General features: G+C 45.6%; 1 protein-coding gene across 1 annotated transcript in view; it reads right to left on the bottom strand.

Annotated features, from left to right (window-relative positions):
- The window catches only part of LOC138674521 (store-operated calcium entry regulator STIMATE-like), a 123,701-nt gene that overhangs the window by 37,716 nt on the left and 73,102 nt on the right, over positions 1-12,883 (bottom strand). The gene's annotated exons all lie outside the window — the stretch shown is intronic.

Raw genomic sequence — 12,883 nt, forward strand, 5'->3', positions numbered from 1 at the left:
GACAATCGCTGACTGTCATCAAGGCTTTCCTCTTCCTCTGGTGCAGACGCCTGATCCTTTATGTGCGTCAAACTTTGCATCAGCAGACGCATTAGGGGGATGCTCATGCTTATTATGGCGTTGTCTGCACTAACCAGCCGTGTGCATTCCTCAAAACACTGAAGGACTTGACACATGTCTTGAATCTTCGACCACTGCACACCTGACAACTCCATGTCTGCCATCCTACTGCCTGCCCGTGTATGTGTATCCTCCCACAAAAACATAACAGCCCGCCTCTGTTCGCACAGTCTCTGAAGCATGTGCAGTGTTGAGTTCCACCTTGTTGCAACGTCTATGATTAGGCGATGCTGGGGAAGGTTCAAAGAACGCTGATAGGTCTGCATACGGCTGGAGTGTACAGGCGAACGGCGGATATGTGCGCAAAGTCCACGCACTTTGAGGAGCAGGTCGGATAACCCCGGATAACTTTTCAGGAAGCACTGCACCACCAGGTTTAAGGTGTGAGCCAGGCAAGGAATGTGTTTCAGTTGGGAAAGGGAGATGGCAGCCATGAAATTCCTTCCGTTATCACTCACTACCTTGCCTGCCTCAAGATCTACAGTGCCCAGCCACGACTGCGTTTCTTGCTGCAAGAACTCGGACAGAACTTCCGCGGTGTGTCTATTGTCGCCCAAACACTTCATAGCCAATACAGCCTGCTGACATATGCCAGTAGCTGCCCCATAATGGGAGACCTGGTGTGCAACAGTGGCAGGTGCGGATGGAGTGTTTGTGCGACTGCGGTCTGTGGACGAGCTCTTGCTTCTGCAGGAGGACGAGGAGGAGGAGGAGGAGGAGGGGGTGCGAACGGCTACAGACAACTGTTTACTAGACCGTGGGCTAGGCAGAACTGTCCCAAACTTGCTGTCCCCTGTGGACCCTGAATCCACCACATTTACCCAGTGTGCCGTGATGGACACGTAACGTCCCTGGCCATGCCTACTGGTCCATGCATCTGTTGTCAGGTGCACCTTTGTGCTCACAGATTGCCTGAGTGCATGGACGATGCGCTCTTTAACATGCTGGTGGAGGGCTGGGATGGCTTTTCTGGAAAAAAAGTGTCGACTGGGTAGCTCGTAGCGTGGTACAGCGTAGTCCATCAGGTCTTTGAAAGCTTCGCTTTCAACTAACCGGTAGGGCATCATCTCTAACGAGATTAGTCTAGCTATGTGGGCGTTCAAACCCTGTGTACGCGGATGCGAGGCTAAGTATTTCCTTTTTCTAACCATAGTCTCATGTAGGGTGAGCTGGACTGGAGAGCTGGAGATCGTGGAACTAGCGGGGGTGCCGGTGGACATGGCAGACTGAGAGACGGTGGGAGATGGTATTGTTGCCGCCGGTGCCCTAGATGCAGTGTTTCCTACTACGAAACTGGTGATTCCCTGACCCTGACTGCTTTGGCCTGGCAAAGATACCTGCACAGATACAGCAGGTGGTGCGCTAAATGGTGGTCCTACACTGCCGGAAGGGATGTTGCGTTGATGACTAGCTTCATTGGCCGAGGGTGCAACAACCTTAAGGGACGTTTGGTAGTTAGTCCAAGCTTTCAAATGCATGGTGGTTAAATGTCTATGCATGCAACTAGTATTGAGACTTTTCAGATTCTGACCTCTGCTTAAGGAAGTAGAACATTTTTGACAGATGACTTTGCGCTGATCAATTGGATGTTGTTTAAAAAAATGCCAGACTGCACTCTTTCTAGCATCGGATACCTTTTCAGGCATTGCAGACTGAGCTTTAACCGGATGGCCACGCTGTCCTCCACCAGGTTTTGGCTTTGCCACGCGTTTTGGGCAAGATACGGGCCCGGCAGATGGAACCTGTGGCGATGTTGATGCCTGCTGCGGCCCCTCCTCCTCCTCTGCTTCAGAACTGCTGCCGCCTGCACCCTGTTCCCCCAATGGCTGCCAATCGGGGTCAAGAACTGGGTCATCTAATAACTCTTCTTGTACCTCCTGCGCAACTTCGTCTGTGTCACCGTGTCGTTCGGTGGTATAGCGTTCGTGATGGGGCAACATAGTCTCATCAGGGTCTGATTCTTGATCAGCACCCTGCGAGGGCAATGTTGTGGTCTGAGTCAAAGGACCAGCATAGTAGTCTGGCTGTGGCTGTGCGTCAGTGCACTCCATGTCAGATTCAATTTGTAATGGGCATGGACTGTTAACTGCTTCACTTTCTAAGCCAGGGACGGTATGTGTAAAGAGCTCCATGGAGTAACCCGTTGTGTCGCCTGCTGCATTCTTCTCTGTTGTTGTTTTTGCTGAAGAGGACAAGGAAGTGACTTGTCCCTGACCGTGAACATCCACTAACGACGCGCTGCTTTTACTTTTACCAGTTTCACGAGAGGAGGCAAAAGAGCTAGAGGCTGAGTCAGCAAGATAAGCCAAAACTTGCTCTTGCTGCTCCGGCTTTAAAAGCGGTTTTCCTAATCCCAGAAAAGGGAGCGTTCGAGGCCTTGTGTAGCCGGACGACGAACCTGGCTCCACAGCTCCAGACTTAGGTGCAATATTTTTTTCCCCACGACCACCTGATGCTCCACCACTACCACTACCCTCATTACCAGCTGACAATGAACGCCCCCGGCCACGACCTCTTCCACTAGACTTCCTCATTGTTTTAAAAACGTAACCAAACTAACGTTATTTGTTGCAGTCACACAACTTACACGGTGAGCTATAACTTCAGTATGATTTAGCTACCCCTTTACAGGTTGGTGAGACCACAGCGAAAATCAGGCCCAATGTTACACACTCTTTTTTTGGTGGCTGCAAATTAGAGAGATGCCCCACACGCAGGACTGTCACTGAAGCACAAATGTTAATATTAATGTCACACTATTATTTTTTTTTTATTTTTATTTTTTTCAGGAACACTTTAGAAACCCCCCCAAAAAAAAAAAATAGATTTTTGCAGGGAGAATTTAGAAAACAAATGTAACAAACTATATGCTTTCTATGGGCCACTGAGTGAGAGATGACGCACACAGGAATCAGGAGTGGCACACAAGCCCAGAGGCCAATATTTTTCTACCAATGATTGATGGAGTTATTTTCTCTGGTAGATTTTGGAACCCAAATCAAGGAAAAAAAATATAGGCTTTCTATGGACCACAATTGGAGAGAGAGAGAGAGAGAGAGAGAGAGAGAGATGGCACACCCAGGAGTCAAGACTGGCACACAAGCAGAAAGGCCAATATTAATCTCCCATTTTTTTTGGGGTTTTGTTTTTTTTTTTTTTTTTTTTTTTTTTTTCAGGGAGACTTTAGAAAAAAAAATAATAAAAAAAATATGATTTTATCAGGAAGAATTTAGAAACCAAATAAAATAAAATGATTTTTTCAGGGAGAATTTATAAAACAAATAAAAACAAAAATAGGCGTTCTATGGCCCACTGACTGAGAGATGACGCACACAGGAGTCAGGAGTGGCACACAAGCCCAGAGGCCAATATTTTTCTACCAATGATTGATGTAGTTATTTTCTCTGGTAGATTTTGGAACCCAAATCAAGGAAAAAAAATATAGGCTTTCTATGGACCACAATTGGAGAGAGAGAGAGAGAGAGAGAGAGAGAGATGGCACACCCAGGAGTCAAGACTGGCACACAAGCAGAAAGGCCAATATTAATCTCCCACTGTTTTTTTTTTTTTTTTTTTGTTTTTTTTTTCAGGGAGACTTTAGAAAAAAAAATAATAAAAAAAATATGATTTTATCAGGAAGAATTTAGAAACCAAATAAAATAAAATGATTTTTTTCAGGGAGAATTTATAAAACAAATAAAAACAAAAATAGGCGTTCTATGGCCCACTGACTGAGAGATGACGCACACAGGAGTCAGGAGTGGCACACAAACCCAGAGGCCAATATTTTTCTACCAATGATTGATGTAGTTATTTTCTCTGGTAGATTTTAGAACCCAAATCAAGGAAAAAAAATATAGGCTTTCTATGGACCACAATTGGAGAGAGAGAGAGAGAGAGAGAGAGAGAGAGAGAGATGGCACACCCAGGAGTCAAGACTGGCACACAAGCAGAAAGGCCAATATTAATCTCCCACTGTTTTTTTTGGTTGTTTTTTTTTTTTTTTTTTCAGGGAGACTTTAGAAAAAAAAATAATAAAAAAAATATGATTTTATCAGGAAGAATTTAGAAACCAAATAAAATAAAATGATTTTTTCAGGGAGAATTTAGAAAACAAATAAAACCAAAAATAGGCGTTCTATGGCCCACTGACTGAGAGATGATGCACCCAGGAGTCAAGACTGGCACACAAGCAGAAAGGCCAATATTAATCTCCCACTGTTTTTTTTTTTTTTTTTCAGGGAGACTTTAGAAAAAAAAATAATAAAAAAAATATGATTTTATCAGGAAGAATTTAGAAACCAAATAAAATAAAATGATTTTTTCAGGGAGAATTTAGAAAACAAATAAAACCAAAAATAGGCGTTCTATGGCCCACTGACTGAGAGAGAGAGAGAGATGGAACGCTTAGTACTGGCACACAAGCCCAAAGGGCAATATTAATCTCCCTTTTTTTTTCCAGGGAGAATTTCTAAAACCCAAAAAAAAAAAAAAATAGGCTTTCTATGGCCCACTATTTGTGAGAGAGATGGGACGCTCAGGACTGGCACAGATGGCACGCTCAGGACTGGCACAGAAGCCCAGAGGCCAATATTAATCTCCCTTTTTTTCTGGGAGAATTTATAAAACCAAAAAAATATTTAAATAGGCTTTCTATGGCCCACTATTTGTGAGAGAGATGGCACGCTCAGGACTGGCACAGATGGCACGCTCACAACTGGCACACAAGCCCAGAGGCCAATATTAATCTCCCTTTTTTCAGGGAAAATTTATAAAACCAAAAAAAAAATTAAATAGGCTTTCTATGGCCCACTATTTGTGAGAGAGATGGCACGCTCAGGACTGGCACAGATGGCACGCTCACAACTGGCACACAAGCCCAGAGGCCAATATTAATCTCCCTTTTTTCAGGGAAAATTTATAAAACAAAAAAAAAAATTAAATAGGCTTTCTATGGCCCACTATTTGTGAGAGAGATGGCACGCTCAGGGCTGGCACAGATGGCACGCTCAGGACTGGCACACAAGCCCAGAGGCCAATATTAATCTCCCTTTTTTTCAGGGAGAATTTATAAAACCAAAAAAAAAATTAAATAGGCTTTCTATGGCCCACTATTTGTGAGAGAGATGGCACGCTCAGGGCTGGCACAGATGGCACGCTCAGGACTGGCACACAAGCCCAGAGGCCAATATTAATCTCCCTTTTTTTCAGGGAGAATTTATAAAACCCCAAAAAAAATAAAATAGGCTTTCTATGGCCCACTATTTGTGAGAGAGATGGCACACTCAGGACTGGCACACAAGCCCAAAGGCCAATATTAATCTCCCACTGTATTTTTATCAGGGAGAATTTATACACCCCACAAAAAAAAATACAGAAAAATGAAAAGGCTTTCTATGGCCCACTATGTGAGAGAGATGGCACACACAGGGATGGCACTCTAGCAGAAATGCCAAATTGCCAATCTTAATCTCCCACCAAAAAAAAAAAAAAAAAAAAAAACAGGGAATGTCCTACAATTACTATCTCCCTGCCTGCAGTAATCTCAGCCAGGTATGGCAGGCAGCTACTATCTCCCTGCCTGCAGTAATCTCAGCCAGGTATGGCAGGCAGCAATAAGGAGTGGACTGATGCACAAATGAAATAAAAAGTGTGGACAAACAAAAAAGATAGCTGTGCAGAAAGGAAGGAACAAGAGGATTTGTGCTTTGAAAAAAGCAGTTGGTTTGCACAGCGGCGTACACACAGCAATGCAGCTATCAGGGAGCCTTCTAGGGCAGCCCAATGAGCTACAGCGCTGAGGGGAAAAAAAAAAAAAAAAAAACTTCCACTGTCCCTGCACACCGAGGGTGGTGTTGGACAGTGCAAATCGCTGCAGCACAAGCGGTTTTGTGGTTAATGGACCCTGCCTAACGCTATCCCTGCTTCTGACAAAGCGGCAGCAACCTCTCCCTAAGCTCAGATCAGCAGCAGTAAGATGGCGGTCGGCGGGAACGCCTCTTTATAGCCCCTGTGACGTCGCAGACAGCAAGCCAATCACTGCAATGCCCTTCTCTAAGATGGTGGGGACCAGGACCTATGTCATCACGCTGCCCACACTCTGCGTTTACCTTCATTGGCTGAGAAATGGCGCTTTTCGCGTCATTGAAACGCGACTTTGGCGCGAAAGTCGCGTACCGCATGGCCGACCCCGCACAGGGGTCGGATCGGGTTTCATGAAACCCCGACTTAGCCAAAAGTCGGCGACTTTTGAAAATGTTCGACCCGTTTCGCTCAACCCTAGTAGTGAGCACTTTGAACCCCCAAGTGCTTCACAGACGTTTACAACGCAGAGCCGTGAAAATAAAAAATCATTTTTCTTTCCTCAAAAATTATGTTTTAGCAAGCATTGTTTTAGATTCACAAGGGTAACAGGAGAAATTGGACCCCAGTAATTGTTGCGCAGTTTGTCCTGAGTATGCTGGTACCCCATATGTGGGGGTAAACCACTGTTTGGGCACACGTCAGGGCTCGGAAGTGAGGGAGCACCATTTGACTTTTTGAATACGAGATTGGCTGGAATCAATGGTGGCGCCATGTTGCGTTTGGAGACCCCTGATGTGCCTAAACAGTGGTAACCCCTCAATTCTACCTCCAACACTAACCCCAACACACCCCTAACTCTAATCCCAACTGTAGCCATAACCCTAATCACAACCCTAACCGCAACACACCCCTAACCACAACCCTAACCCCAACACACCCCTAACCCTAACCACAACCCTAATTCCAACCCTAACCCTAAGGCTATGTGCCCACGTTGCGGATTCGTGTGAGATATTTCCGCACCATTTTTGAAAAATCCACGGGTAAAAGGCACTGCGTTTTACCTGCGGATTTTCCACGGATTTCCAGTGTTTTTTGTGCGGATTTCACCTGCGGATTCCTATTGAGGAACAGGTGTAAAACGCTGCGGAATCCGCACAAAGAATTGACATGCTGCGGAAAATACAACGCAGCGTTTCCGCGCTGTATTTTCCGCACCATGGGCACAGCGGATTTGGTTTTTCATATGTTTACATGGTACTGTAAACCTGATGGAACACTGCTGCGGATCCGCAGCCAAATCCGCACCGTGTGCACATGGCCTAATTCTAAAGGTATGTGCACATGCTGCGGAAAACGCTGCGGATCCGCAGCAGTTTCCCATGAGTTTACAGTTCAATGTAAACCTACGGGAAACAAAAATCGCTGTACACATGCTGCGGAAAAACTGCACGGAAATGCAGCGGTTTACATTCCGCAGCATGTCACTTCTTTGTGCGGATTCCGCAGCGGTTTTACAACTGCTCCAATAGAAAATCGCAGTTGTAAAACCGCAGTGAAATGCGCAGAAAAAAACGCGGTAAATCCGCCATAAATCCGCAGCGGTTTAGCACTGCGGATTTATCAAATCCGCAGCGGAAAAATCCGCAGAGGAACAGAATACGTGTGCACATACCGAAACCCTAACCCTAGCCCTAACCCTAGCCCTAACCCTACCCCTACCCCTACCCCTAGCCCTAACCCTACCCCTAACCCTACCCCTAGCCCTAACCCTAGCCCTAACCCTACCCCTAACCCTAACCCTACCCCTAACCCTAACCCTATTCTAACATTAGTGGAAAAAAAAATTTTTTTTATTTTTTTATTGTCCCTACCTATGGGGGTGACAAAGGGGTGGGGGTCATTTATTATTTTTTTTATTTTGATCACTGAGATATAATCTATCTCAGTGATCAAAATGCACTTTGGAACGAATCTGCCGGCCGGCAGATTCGGCGGGCGCACTGCGCATGCGCCCGCCATTTTGGAAGATGGCGGCGCCCAGGGAGAAGACGGACGGGACCCCGGCTGGATCGGTAAGTATGATGGGGTGGGGGGGACCACGGGGGGGGGATCGGAGCACGGGGGGGGGAATCGGAGCACGGGAGGGGTGGAATGGAGAACGGGGGGCGTGGAACGGAGCACGGGGGGGCTGGAACGGAGCACGGGGGGGTGGAACGGAGCACCGGGGGGGGGTGGATCGGAGTGCAGGGGGGGTGATCGGAGCACGGGGGGGGTGATTGGAGCACGGGGGGAGCGGACAAGAGCACGGGGGGGGAGCGGAGCACTGGACGGAGGGGAGCCGGAGCAGTGTACCGGCCAGATCGGGGGGCTGGGAGGGCGATCGGTGGGGTGGGGTGGGGGCACATTAGTATTTCCAGCCATGGCCGATGATATTTCAGCATCGGCCATGGCTGGATTGTAATATTTCACCCGTTATAATAGGTGAAATATTACAAATCGCTCTGATTGGCAGTTTCACTTTCAACAGCCAATCAGAGCGATCGTAGCCACGGGGGGGTGAAGCCACCCCCCCTGGGCTAAACTACCACTCCCCCTGTCCCTGCAGATCGGGTGAAATGGGAGTTAACCCTTTCACCCGGCCTGCAGGGACGCGATCTTTCCATGACGCCACATAGGCGTCATGGGTCGGAATGGCACCGACTTTCATGACGCCTACGTGGCGTCATGGGTCGGGAAGGGGTTAATCTCCCAATTTTTTTTTTTTTGTTCCAGGGAAAATTTATAAACCCAATAAAAAAAATAATAAATAGGCTTTCTATGGCCCACTATCTGAGAGAGAGAGATGGCACGCTTAGGACTGGCACACAAGCCCAACGGCCAATATTAATCTCCCACTGATTGATTTATTGATTTTTTCAGGTAGAATTTAGAACCCAAAAAAAGCAAAAAAAAAAGAAAATGGGCTTTCTATGGCCCACTGAGTGAGTGATGATGCACACAGGAGTCAGGAGTGGCACACAAGCCCTGAGGCCAATATTTTTCTCCCACTGATTGATGTAGTGATTTTTTCAGGTAGATTTTAGAACCCAAATCAAGCAAAAAAATAAATAGGCTTTCTATGGCCCACTATTTGTGAGACAGATGGCACGCTCAGGACTGGCACACAAGCCCAGAGGCCAATATTAATCTCCCACTTTTTTTTTTTTTGTTCCAGGGAAAATTTATAAACCCAATAAAAAAAATAATAAATAGGCTTTCTATGGCCCACTATCTGAGAGAGAGAGATGGCACGCTTAGGACTGGCACACAAGCCCAAAGGCCAATATTAATCTCCCACTGATTGATTTATTGATTTTTTCAGGTTGAATTTAGAACCCAAATAAAGCAAAAAAAAAAAATGGGCTTTCTATGGCCCACTGAGTGAGTGATGATGCACACAGGAGTCAGGAGTGGCACACAAGCCCTGAGGCCAATATTTTTCTCCCACTGATTGATGTAGTGATTTTTTCAGGTAGATTTTAGAACCAAAATCAAGCAAAAAAATAAATAGGCTTTCTATGGCCCACTGACTGAGAGATGGCACACACAGGAGTCAAGAGTGGCACACAAGCCCTGAGGCCAATATTTTTCTCCCACTGATTGATGTAGTGATTTTTTCAGGTAGATTTTATAACCCAAATCAAGCAAAAAAATAAATAGGCTTTCTATGGCCCACTGAGTGAGAGATGGCACACACAGGGATGGCACTCTAGCAGAAATGTCAATCTTAATCTCCCAAAGAAAAAAAAAAAAAACAGGGAGTGTCCTTCAATTACTATCTCCCTGCAGTAATCTCAGCCAGGTATGGCAGGCAGCAATAAAGAGTGGACTGATGCACAAATTAAATAAAAAGTGTGTACAAACAAAAAAGATAGCTGTGCAGAAAGGAAGGAACAAGAGGATTTGTGCTTTGAAAAAAGCAGTTGGTTTGCACAGCGGCGTACACACAGCAATGCAGCTATCAGGGAGCCTTCTAGGGCAGCCCAATGAGCTACAGCGCTGAGGGGAAAAAAAAAAAAATGTAGCTTCCACTGTCCCTGCACACCGAAGGTGGTGTTGGGCAGTGGAAATCGCTACAGCACAAGCGGTTTGGTGGTTAATGGACCCTGCCTAACGCTATCCCTGCTTCTGACGAAGCGGCAGCAACCTCTCCCTAAGCTCAGATCAGCAGCAGTAACATGGCGGTCGGCGGGAACGCCCCTTTATAGCCCCTGTGACGCCGCAGACAGCAAGCCAATCACTGCAATGCCCTTCTCTAAGATGGTGGGGACCAGGACCTATGTCATCACGCTGCCCACACTCTGCGTTTACCTTCATTGGCTGAGAAATGGCGCTTTTCGCGTCATTGAAACGTGACTTTGGCGCGAAAGTCGCGTACCGCATGGCCGACCCCGCACAGGGGTCGGATCGGGTTTCATGAAACCCGACTTTGCCAAAAGACGGCGACTTTTGAAAATGAACGACCCGTTTCGCTCAACCCTAACTGTGAGTAAAGATGAAAATACAAACACAGAGATGAAATAGATTTAGCAAAGTGAGGCCCGACTTACTGAACAGACCGAGGATAGGAAAGGTTACTTTGCGGTCAGCACAAAAACCTACAAAAAGACCACGCAGAGGGCGCAAAAAGACCCTCCGCACTGACTCACGGTGCGGAGGCGCTCCCTCTGCGTCCCAGAGCTTCCAGCAAGCAAGACAACAAATTAAATAGCAAGCTGGACAGAAAAATAGCAAACCAAAGAAATACAAGCTGGAACTTAGCTTCTGATGGGAAGACTGGTCACAAGAATGATCCAGGAGTGAACTAGACCAATACTGGAACATTGACAGGTGGCAAGCAGCAAAGATCTAAGTGGAGTTAAATAGAGGAGCAGCTAACGAATTAACCTTGTCACCTGTGAAACTCAGAAACACCCACCAGGGAAAGTCCATGGACAGAACCAGCCGAAGTACCATTCATGACCACAGGAGGGAGCCCAACAACAGAATTCACAACAGTTTCCACTGATCGTCTTTTCCGCTCGGTTATTTATGCCTGGCTCTTTCTTCAGCCAGTGCCACTTGTAAATGGTTCCTGGTTGGATTCACATCTCTTTGGATTTCCCTGTTATCCTGACCAGTTCAGCAAAGCTAAGTTTTTGCTTGCTCTTTTCTGTCCACAGATTGTGGACTTATCCGTTCTGTGCTTTCTATGTTTGTCCAGCTTATCAGTATGAATTAATTCTGTCTTGCTGGAAGCTCTGGGAAGCAGATTTACCCTCCACACCTTTAGTCAGGTGTGGAGATTTTTTGTAAACTCTGCGTGGATTTTTGTAGTGTTTTATACTGACCACACAGTATTCCATCCTGTCCTATCTATCTAGCTAGACTGGCCTCCTGTGCTCATCCTGATTTCATTCTGTGTATGTCTTTTCCCTCTCCACTCACAGTCATTATTTGTGGGGGGCTAATCTATCCTTTGGGGATTTTCTCTGAGGCAAGATAGTTTTCCTGCTTCTATCTTTAGGGGTAGTTAGCTCTTAGGCTGTGACAAGGTGCCTAGGGAGAGTTAGGAGCATCCCACGGCTACTTCTAGTGTTGTGTTGAGCTTAGGGATTGCGGTCAGTACAGTTACCACTTCCTTCAGAGCTCGTTCCATGTTGCTCCTAAACCACCGCATCATAACATTGGACTGTGTGTTTCTCCACTCTTCCTCCAGACTCTGGTACCTTGATTTTCAAATGAAATGCAAAATTTACTTTAATCTGAAAACAACACCTTGGATCACCGAACAACAGTTTAGTTCTTTTTCTCCTTGAAACAGGTAAGATGCTTCTGGCGTTGTCTATTGGTCATGAGTGGCTTGATGGAAGGAATGTGACATATGTAGCCCATGTCCTAGATACATCTGTGTGTGGAGGCTCTTGAAGCAATGACTCCAGAAGCAGTCCACTCCTTGTGAATCTCCCCCAAATTTTTGAATAACATTTTCTCAACAATTATGTGTGTAAGCCATAATTATCAACATTAACAGAAATAAACACTTGAAATAGATCACTCTGTTTGTAATTACTCAATATAATATATGAGTTTCCCTTTTTGTATTGAATAGTGATGAGCGAATATACTCGTTACACGAGATTTCCCGACCACGCTCGGGTGTCCTATGAGTATTTTTTTAGTGCTCGGAAATTTAGTTTTCATTGCCGCAACTGAATGATTTACATCTGTTAGCCAAGCTGAGTACATGTGGGGGTTGCCTGGTTGCTAGGGAATCCCCAAAAGTACTTATGCTGGCTAACAGATGTAAATCATTTAGCTGCGGCAATAAAAACTAAATTTCCGAGCACTAAAAAATACTCAGAGGACACCCGAGCGTGCTTGGGAAATCTCGAGTAACGAGTATATTCGCTCATCACTAGTATTGAAGAACTGAAATAAATTAACTTTTTGATGATATTCTAATCTTGTGAGAAGCATCTGTATCACCCTCACATTGAACATATGGGATTAATTGTGGCTGAGAGAAACTAATTATACCTAGGTCAGAGAGAAACTGATTAAAACAAGAGAAGTAGAGAGATATAACTCTTCAACCTACATTAAATTAGGAACCTCCTGCAGTGTCTAGGTAATCACTGCAGATAAATGCTTTGAGATTTCGACAACAAGGCTGAGATCTGTTTACGCAAGGCATTTTGATAGGTGCTATCCAGTCCATGTTTCATCTCTATAGACAGATAAAATCGCAATAAGAAACAAGACAACAATATCTACCCCCTGAGACCTCCAGGGGAGAATATATCCTTTAAGTTGGGGATATCTAAAAATTATGAAATACCTAGCACACCCTATCAGCCCCCACATGAGCTCATCAAAAGGGGGTATGCGGGCATAACATTGAGCTAATAAAAACTAAAGTTTGTATCTCTGCCTT

This window comes from Ranitomeya imitator, chromosome 4, assembly GCF_032444005.1.
Source record: "Ranitomeya imitator isolate aRanImi1 chromosome 4, aRanImi1.pri, whole genome shotgun sequence".
NCBI lineage: Eukaryota > Metazoa > Chordata > Amphibia > Anura > Dendrobatidae > Ranitomeya > Ranitomeya imitator.